The sequence below is a fragment of the Triticum dicoccoides genome, chromosome 1A (assembly GCF_002162155.2).
Source record: "Triticum dicoccoides isolate Atlit2015 ecotype Zavitan chromosome 1A, WEW_v2.0, whole genome shotgun sequence".
NCBI lineage: Eukaryota > Viridiplantae > Streptophyta > Magnoliopsida > Poales > Poaceae > Triticum > Triticum dicoccoides.
In genome coordinates, this window is record NC_041380.1 from 541,388,698 (window position 1) to 541,399,161 (window position 10,464).

The window sequence follows — 10,464 nt, forward strand, 5'->3', positions numbered from 1 at the left end:
TGGGTTCAGAAACCCATGCCTTTTCCTCCTAAACCATCCAAGAAAAAGGATGATGAGGATTTTGAGCGCTTTGCTGAAATGATTAGACCTAGCTTTTTGCATATGCGTTTTACTGATATGCTTAAAATGAACCCTTATGCTAAGTACATGAATGATATTGTTACTAATAAAAGAAAGATACCGGAAGCTGAAATTTCCACCATGCTTACTAATTACACTTTTAAGGGTGGAATACCAAAGAAACTAAGAGTTCCAGGATACCAACTATGCCATGCTCCATTAAGAGAAACTATGTTAAAACTGCTTTATGTGATCTCGGAGCCGGTGTTAGTGTTATGCCTCTCTCTTTATATCGTAGACTTGATTTGAATAAGTTGACACCTACTGAAATATCTTTGCAAATGGCTGATAAATCAACTGCTATACCTGTCGGTATTTGTGAGGATGTGCCTGTTGTGGTTGCAAACGTTACTATTTTAATGGACTTTGTTATTCTTAATATTCCCGAGGACGATAGTATGTCTATTATTCTTGGTAGACCCTTTCTGAATACTGCAGGGGCTGTTATTGATTGCAACAAAGGCAATGTCACTTTTCATGTTAATGGTAATGAGCATACGGTACACTTTCCGAGGAAACAACCTCAAGTCCATAGTATCAATTCTATTGGAAAAATTTCAATGATTACTATTGGAGGTTTTGAATTTCCTCTTCCTACTGTCAAGAAGAAATATGATATTCTTATTGTTGGGGATGTGCATATCCCCGTTGAGGTAACCTAGTGTTATTCGAAAATTCTCCAGTTTCATGCAATTCGGAAAGAGTTTGTTAACAAGACTTGATCAACCTTGTTAGTGGATTCCTTTTGATGAGCATGAGATGGATGAAGTTAGAAAGCACAACTCTCTGTACCCTCCTTTTACTTTTTGTAATTTAGATTAAATTAAGTGAAAATAGTATTTCTCATCTGTTTTTTGAATTATCCTTGCAATAAAAAATACCCCAAAAATAAAAGTTCTCCCAATGTCCTGAAAATGAAATATGATTTTTTCTAGAATATTTAAGAATTATTGGCACTGAGAACACACTAGGGGACCCACCATGTGCCCATGAGGGTGGAGGACACGCCCCCTGCCTCGTGGACCCCACGTGGGTCTCCTCCACTTATTCCTGGACCCACACACTTCGTCTTCCTCCAGAAAAAATCATCCACCAGCTCAAACAAGTGTTCTAGCTCATCTTGCTGTCATTTTCGATCTCCTTGCTCAAAGCTCCATTCACAAAACTGCTTTGGGGGATTGTTCTTTGGTATGTGACTCCTCCAATGGTTCAATTAGTTTTTGTTCTAGTGCTTTATTTATTGCAAATTTTTGCTGCTTAGGTGACCCTGTTCTTGAGCTTGCATGTCAAATTTATGTGGTCAAAAGTAGTTCTATTGCATGATATGGCCTCTAGGCACTTGTAGGAGTAGTTGCCATCAATTTTGTTGAGTTTGGTTCACTTTTATTTTGGAGTTACTAAAAATTTCAGAAATTTTTCAAAGGAAGAAATATGTTTAGAAAAATGTACCAAGGTGGTTCCTCAAGGAAGCAAGGACCCAGGCCCGCGATACATGAGCCGGACTATGAACTACCAAGAGAAGCGCTCAAGTCCGGCCTTGTGAATGGCCGTCAGAAGATTTTATGGTCCAAGCAAGAATTAAGGAGGAATTTGACGCGTATGTGCGTAATGCTGAACTTGAGGGCTTCGTGTCAGATAAGTTCCCCCAATATTATCACCTAATTGATTCCTTTGTGAGAAAGTTTAAATTTACATCATCACGCAATTCTCACACTGTCCTATTTGATCTCTATGATAAATCTTATACCATGGACTTAGAAGATTTTAATACTGCTTGTAAACTCCCACAGTGGGGTAATGTTAGTGAACCTCGCAAATATTAATATAAAGACTTTCTTGCTAGTATCACTATGGGGGAATCTAGAGAAATAACACAAGCTACCAAGGGAGCATTCATTTTCCTGCCATACATTATTTTGCTCTCTTTATAGGTACATGCATTAATGGTAAGGATGAGGCGTGTCACATGTGTGTTCCCGACCTTAGTGTTCTCAAGAGTGCTGTATTAGGAGATAAACAATATAACTTGGGGGCTATTGTTGCACGTAGGTTGCATCTTAATAGTTTAACTAGAGACTTGTTTGGTGGAATTTATGCAACTAGTGTAGCTAATTTTCTTGAGATACCCATACATGAGAATGATATTGAATTGCTTCCTGCTTATCTAGATTATAATGCCATGGTTCGTCATCAGTTTGTTGAGAGGAACGATCAGTTCCTCCAGTACCGACTAATCTTTGACAGAGGACGCACCGTCCATGTTACTCTCCCTGCTCCTACTTTCTTTGACTTTCAGACAAAAGGGAGATATGTTATAACAAGGGAAGAGGTGAACGGGTACGAGAGGAGGACGGAGGAAGCTCGCCTCCAAGCTGCAGCCCGTGAGTCAATAGCCGCTGCATCACAGTACGACCCCGGCTACAACTTCGGATATCCGCCAGGCCAGCCATGGCCATTGACCAACTTAGGCCAAAAGCCTAAGCTTGGGGGAGTATGTATTCCTCACCGACATTACATTCATGTTCACACACTCATGCCAGTTGTCGGTGCTCATACCTTTTTCATTATATTATCCATGCTAGTTTATTTTCCTTTTAATCTTTCTTCTTGTGTGTTTGAAAAACCTTAATAAAAACCAAAAAAAATTAGTTGTAGCTTTTAGATAGTTTACTTTCCATGCCTGTAGTAGTAGTAATTAAAAAGAAAACCCAAAAGTATTTCTCGTTCTTCTTTTGTTTGTTGGGAGCTTTCCCGTGTAAATAGTTTTGTTTCTTTTCTTTTCTTTGAGGGTCGAGAGGAGAAGACCTTGATGAAAATGTTGAGTGGCTCTCATATGCATTATTGTTGATCTAACAAAGAGCCCATATTACCTTGTCTTCTCCCTTGGATTGAATGCTTGCAGATTCCATCTTAGTCCAATGCATGTGCACTATTATTATTATACACACCATTCGGTTGCAGAAGTGAAAGGCAATAATGACGATATATGATGAACTGATTGAGATAAGAGAAGCTGGTATGAACTCGACCTCTCTTGTTTTTGTAAATATGATTAGTTCATCGTTCCTGATTCAGCCTATTATGAATGAAACATGTTTGCAATGACAATTAGAGATTATAGTTGCTCATGACATGCTTAATTTTCTAGGAGTTTATAATGGTTTACCTTGAGTGCCAACATGCTATTAAAATGGTTGTGATGTGGAATGATAGGGTGGTATCCTCCTTTGAACAATTCGAGTGGCTTGACTTGGCACATGTTCACGCATGTCGTTGAAACAAAATCAACATAGCCTCCACGATATTTATGTTCATGGTGAATTATATCCTACTCATGCTTGCATTCAGTGTTGATTAATTTTAATGCATGTTCATGACTGTTGTCGCTCTCTAGCTGGTCGCTTCCTAGTCTCTTTCCAGCCTTCACTTGTACTATGCGGGAATACTGCTTGTGCATCCAATTCCATAAACCCCAAAGTTATTCCATATGAGTCCACCATACCTTTCTATATGCGGTATCTACCTGTTGTTCCAAGTAAATTTGAATGTGCCAAACTCTAAACCTTCAAATGAAATTCTGTTTTGTATGCTTGAATAACTCATGTATCAACTAGGGTTGTCTATATATTCCATGCCAGGCAGGTTATTCTCAAGAGGAGTGGACTCCGCTCCTCACTCACGAGAAAATGCCTGCTAACCGGGATGCCCAGTCCCATGCTCAAATCAAAATAATTGCAAACAAAACTCCCCCAGGATTGTTGTTAGTTGGAGGCACCCGTTGTTTCGGACAAGCAATGGATTGATGTTTGTTGGTGGTAGGGGAGTATAAACTTTACCATTCTGCTTGGGAACCGCCTATAATGTGTGTAGCATGGAAGATATAGAGATCTCTCGGTTGTTATGTTGACAATGAAAGTATACCACTCAAAATATTATTCATCTCTGTTTAAAAAATCGAGCTCTGGCACCTCTACAAATCCCTGCTCCCCTCTGAGAAGGGCCTATCTACTTACTTTTATGTTGAGTCATCATCCTCTTATTAAAAAGCACCAGTTGGAGAGCACCACCGTCATTTGCATGTATTACTGTTAGTTTACATTGAGTATGATTGTGACTGGATCTCTTTTACCATGAATTACAATTTCCAGTCAGCCCTTGAACTTCAAAGGTGCTCTGCATTTATGTTTTGTGGTCTCAGAAAGGGCTAGCGAGATACCATCTTGTTATATCATATTATGATTGTTTTGAGAAGTGTTGTCATCCGAGATTTACTATTATTGCTCGCTAGTTGATTATGCCATTGATATGAGTAAACATGAGACCTAAATGTTATTGTGAATATGGTTAGTTCATAATCTTTGCTGAAAACTTGAATGTTGGCTTTACATATTTACAACAACAAGAGCAAACAGAGATTGTAAAAGTTTTTATTTATCACTTTCAGTTTATCAACTGAATTGCTTGAGGACAAGCAAAGGTTTAAGCTTGGGGAGTTGATACGTCTCCATCGTATCTACTTTTCCAAACACTTTTGCGCTTGTTTTGAACTCTAACTTGCATGATTTGAACGGAACTAACCCGGACTGACGCTGTTTTCAGCAGAATTGCCATGGTGTTATTTTTTGCAGAAATAAAAGTTCTTGGAATGACCTGAAAATCAACGGAGAATATTTTTGGAATATATAAAAAATACTGGCGAAAGAATCAAGGCCAAGGGGCCCACACCCTGTCCACGAGGGTGGGGGGCGCGCCTACCCCCTGGGTGCGCCCCTGCCTCATGGGCCCCCTGGTGCTCCACCGACCTCAACTCCAACTCTATATATTCACGTTCGGGGAGAAAAAAATCAGGGAGAAGGATTCATCACGTTTTACGATATGGAGCCGTCACCAAGCTCTAATCTCTCTCGGGAGGGCTGATCTGGAGTCCGTTCGGGGCTCCGGAGAGGGGAATCCGTCGCCATCATCATCATCAACTTTCCTCCATCACCAATTTCACGATGCTCACCGCCGTGCGTGAGTAATTCCATCGTAGGCTTGCTGGACGGTGATGGGTTGGATGAGATTTATCATGTAATCGAGTTAGTTTTGTTAGGGTTTGATCCCTAGTATCCATTATGTTCTGAGATTGATGTTGCTATGACTTTGCTATGCTTAATGCTTGTCACTAGGGGCCGAGTGCCATGATTTCAGATCTGAACCTATTATGTTTTCATGAATATATGTGAGTTCTTGATCCTATCTTGCAAGTCTATAGTCACCTATTATGTGTTATGATCCGTTAACCCCGAAGTGACAATAATCGGGATACTTGCCGATGATGACCGTAGTTTGAGGAGTTCATGTATTCACTAAGTGTTAATGCTTTGGTCCAGTACTCTATTAAAAGGAGGCCTTAATATCCCTTAGTTTCCAATAGGACCCCGCTGCCACGGGAGGGTAGGACAAAAGATGTCATGCAAGTTCTTTTCCATAAGCACGTATGACTATTTTCAGAATACATGCCTACATTACATTGATGAACTAGAGCTAGTTCTATGTCACCCTATGTTATAACTGTTACATGAGGAATCATGTCGGGGATATACCCCGTGACGTAAACTGGCCGGAAGTATAAACTGGCCGGACTGGATGACTCACTGGTAACCCGCCCGGAGCTTGGCGGTTCACGGGCTACCCGCCCGGTCTTGGCGGTTCATTAGTAACCCGGCGGGCGGGTCAGATGGATGACGAGGCCCATGGCCCAGAAGGCCGGTTCACGTTTAATGGTGGGCCGGTTTATGAGAAAAGCACAAGGAATATTCCCTTACAAAGGAGGCAAGACTAGGACTCCACTTGTAATAGAGTAATCCTAGTCCTAATAGGACTAGTCATGTAAACCGCCCCTTCAACATATATAAGGAGGGGCATGGCTCCCCAAAAGGGGACAAGATACACAAGTTCCACAAGTTGGACAAGTTAGGTTTAGACAATAGCTCTCAAGATAGAGCACTCTTTTAACCGTGGTCATCATCATCAATATCAATGAAGCAGGATGTAGGCTTTTACCTCCACCGTGAGGGGCCGAACCTGGGTAAAACATCGCGTCTCTCGTCCCGCTCAACCCCTCTCAAGCTACCACATAGATGCGTTGGCCTCGCGACTAAGTCCTGACACTAAGGACATCTGCCGTGACAATTCCATGACAAATTATCCATCACTGATCCAATGCGCTTTTCACATATTGATCTTTGCTTAGTTACTTTGTCGTTGCCACTGTTACAATCACTTCAAATCCAATATTGTTATTTTTGTCACCATTACCGTTACTTCCATATTACTTTGCTACTAAATACTTTGCTGCAGATATTAAGTCTTTCAGGTGCGGTTGAATTGACAACTCAACTGTTAATACTTGAGAATATTCTTTGGCTCCCCTTGTGTAGAATCAATAAATTTGGGTTGAATACTCTACCCTCGAAAACTGTTGTGATCCCCTATACTTGTGGGTTATCACACATGAAGGTAAAGTGAGGAGTTTGGAGGGAGCAAATGCAATGTAGACACCGAGATTTTTGGCGTGGTTCTGATAGGTGGTGCTATCATACATCCACGTTGATGCAGACTTCAACCCACGAAGGGTAACGGTTGCGCGAGTCCACGGAGGGCTCCACCCACGAAGAAGCAACCTTGTCTATCCCACCATGGCCATCACCCATAAAGGACTTGCTTCACTAGGGTAGATCTTCACGAAGTAGGCGATCTCCTTGTCCGTACAAACTTCTTGGTTCAACTCCACAATCTTGACGGAGGCTCCCAAGTGACACCTAACCAATCTAGGAGACACCACTCTCCAAAAGGTAATATATGGTGTTTGATGATGAACTCCTTGCTCTTGTGCTTCAAATGATAGTCTCCCCAACACTCAACTCTCTCACACGGATTTGGATTTGGTGGAAAGGTGATTTGAGTGCAAAGCAACTTGGAGAAGGCTAGAGATCAAGATTCATATGGTTGGAATGGAATATCTTGATCTCAACACATGAGTATGTGGTTCTCTCTTAGAAAATGTATGATGGAAGTGTAGGCATGTTCTGATGGCTCTCCTCTCGAATGAAGAGTGGGTGGAGTGGTATTTATAGCCTCCACACAAAATCTAACCGTTACACACCAATCACCAAACTCGGTGGGACCGAATAATGAAACTCGGTTGGACCGATTTAGTTCAAAATGTGAACGTTATGATTTTTGGTGGGACCGACATGTCAACTCGGTGAGACCGACTTCATTAGGGTTAGGGCATAACATAATCTTGGTGAGACCGATTACAGAAACTCGGTGAGACCGACTTTGGTAATAAGCTAACCAGAGAGTTGGTCAGGCAAACTCGATGGGACCGATTCGCTCATCTCGGTGAGACCAAAACGTTACGAAGGGGAAACTGAGAGTTTGCATTGTGAACTCGGTGGGACCGATCGCTCATTTCGGTTGGACCGAAATGTTACGAAGGGAAACAGAGAGTTTACAATCCCATCTTGGTGAGACCGAAAAGACTAGGGTTTTGTGGCAGTGGCTATGTCAACTGAACTCGGTGGCGCCGGATAGAAAGTTCCGGTGGGGATGAGTTTGACATTTGGTTTGGGACATATGTGGATATGACAAAGTGGTTGAGGGTTTTTGGAGCATATCACTAAGCATTTTGAGCAAGCAAGCCATTAAGCAACACCTCATCCCCTTTTAATAGTATTGGCTTTTCCTATGGACTCAATGTGATCTTGGATCACTAAAAGTAAAATGTAGAGTCTTAAGCTTGAGCCAATATGTGTCCTTAGCATTTTGAGGGGTCCACATTCCTAATCCATGCCATGCCAATCATTGAACTTTCTGACATGATCATCTTGAAATAGTATTAGTTCAATGAGCTATATGATGTTAGTAATTACCAAAACCACCCAAGGATATTTGCACTTTCAGTAGCCTAGACCAACAAGACAATCTACAGATCCAGAACCGAGGACACCACAAGCAACCAAGACAATGCCTTCATGAAGGAGTGCAATGCCGAGAAGTCGGCGTCGTCCGATCTGAATAACCAGACCTAGGGTTTTCGTTGATGCTCGAAGAGGGGCATAGATAAGGTCGTGACATCACCTCCAAGAAGGGGACGACACCTGTGAGTGTTGCGCTGCTAGCATAGCATGCACGGACTTCGCCCTGGCTAGAGTCGAAGCAATCCCAGGCCATCAGATCATAAATCAGAGAAGAGGAAGTCAAGCATTCGTTGGAACCATGACCGCATGAAAGGGAGCCACGCCCATCACCAAATAGGCATCGAGAGCCACCGGAAGCACGAGCAACAAAGGAGTAGACGGGGCACAAAGGTGGGTGGAATAAGAAGCGGTGGAGGATGTGATAGTGGCCGAAGGCCCATGCGAGCGAGGATCTGGATGTAGCGCAGATCCGGGTCACTGGGACCGAAGTAGCAAGGACGCCAGCTAGCCTAAAAAGCTGGAAAGGGGGTGCAACTCCTGTAGTGCGCCAGAATCGAAGACATGTTGGGATGGATGGACGGCCAAGGCACCAGCAGGGTGGGGCGTTGAGGTGCCAGCTAACCAAAGGAGCACAACTCACGTGGCGCGCTGGGCTCGAAGTCGCCCCGACCGACCATGAACACAGGAAGGGGCACAGGTCCATGGCCATTAGGATGGATTCTCCCCTACGGGGGGTGGGGGTGGATGGGTGGTGGAGAGCACGCGCGCAGCCAAGTCCCGGGCGGCGCATGATATGTCCATTTTACATCATGTTTCTTCTACTGTTATTTATATTGTCTTGAAGTTATATTCCATATTATGATGTAATTCTAATGCATTTTCTCTCTTAAAATGCAAGATACATCAAAAGGGAGATTACTGGCAGCTAAAATTCTGACCTGAAAAGGCTACAGTAGAGATAGTAATTCTTCGGAGCTCAAAATGATGTGAAAAATTATGGAGATTTATTTTGAAATATATAAAAAAATACTGGAAGAAAGAAGTACTGGAGAAGACCCTAGGTGGGCCCACAAGTGAAGAGGGCGCGCCCTACCCCCCCTCCCCAGGGTGTGCGCAGGTGGGTGTGGGGATCACAGAGGCCTACTGTTGTCCATGTTCTTCTATATGAAGCCATTTACCCTAGAAAAAAATAAGAGAAAACTTTCGGGACCAACCGCCACTGTCTCGAGGCGGAACTAGAGGTGGTGCATTTTTGCTCCCAGCATAGCAATTCTGCCATGAATACTTCTCTCTGGGAGGGGAAATCAAAGCCATCATGATCACCAACATTCCTCTCATTGTGGGAGGCTTGATCTCCATCAACATCTTCATCAACACCATCTCATCTCCAAACCCTAGTTCATCTCTTGTGCCCAATCTTTGTATCAAACCTCAAATTAGTATGTGGGGGTGCTAGTAGTGTTGATTACATTTTGCAGTTGATGCTAGTTGGTTTACTTGGTGGAAGATTATATGTTTAGATTGTTAAACACATATATATTCTCTGATCATGAACATACTTATGATTTGTCAGTAGTTTTTTTTTGTTCTTGAGGACATGATAGAAGTCTTGTTATTAGTAATCATGTCAAGTTGATAACCGTTCAATGTTTTGATGATATGTTATGTTGTTCTTCCTCTAGTGGTGTCGTGTGAACGTTAACTACATGACACTTCACCATTTTTGGGCCTAGGTACGGCATTGTGGAATTAGTTTGTAGATGATTGGTTGCGGGAGTGATTGAAACCTAAACCCCAGTTTATGAATTGTTCCATAAGCGGTTGTTTTGGATCCATATGTTTCATACTATGGTTAGATTTATCTTAATTACTTCTCTTGTATTTGCATATGCTTGCATTGAGGGTTTAATCATAAGTTGTTTTTTTTCAAGTAAGAACATGACCTTAGTTGTAGTCCACCACATAACAACTTATCAAGGCAATGGACGCAAGTCGATAAATCATGGTGAAAGTAACTAGACAAAATTCCTGTGTGTCCTCAAGAGTGTTTTTATCACTATAAGAAAGTATCACCGGCTCGTCCTTAGCAACATTAAGGATTGGGTCACCTTTTTGCACTTTATTACTTTGGTTACTTGTTACTTGTTACCAATTATTTTGTTACCAAACTATGTATCAAAACTATCTTACAGCGCTTGCAGAGACCACCTTGCTGAAAACCACTTATCGATTCCTTCTGCTCCTCACTGGGTTCGACACTCTTACATACCGAACGAACTACGTTTGATCCCCTGTACTTGTGGGTTGTGCGTTTCAAGAGGTAGCCGCTGTCGGGCATCACCACACACCTCCAAGGCCACCACCAGAGGGGAGTCGA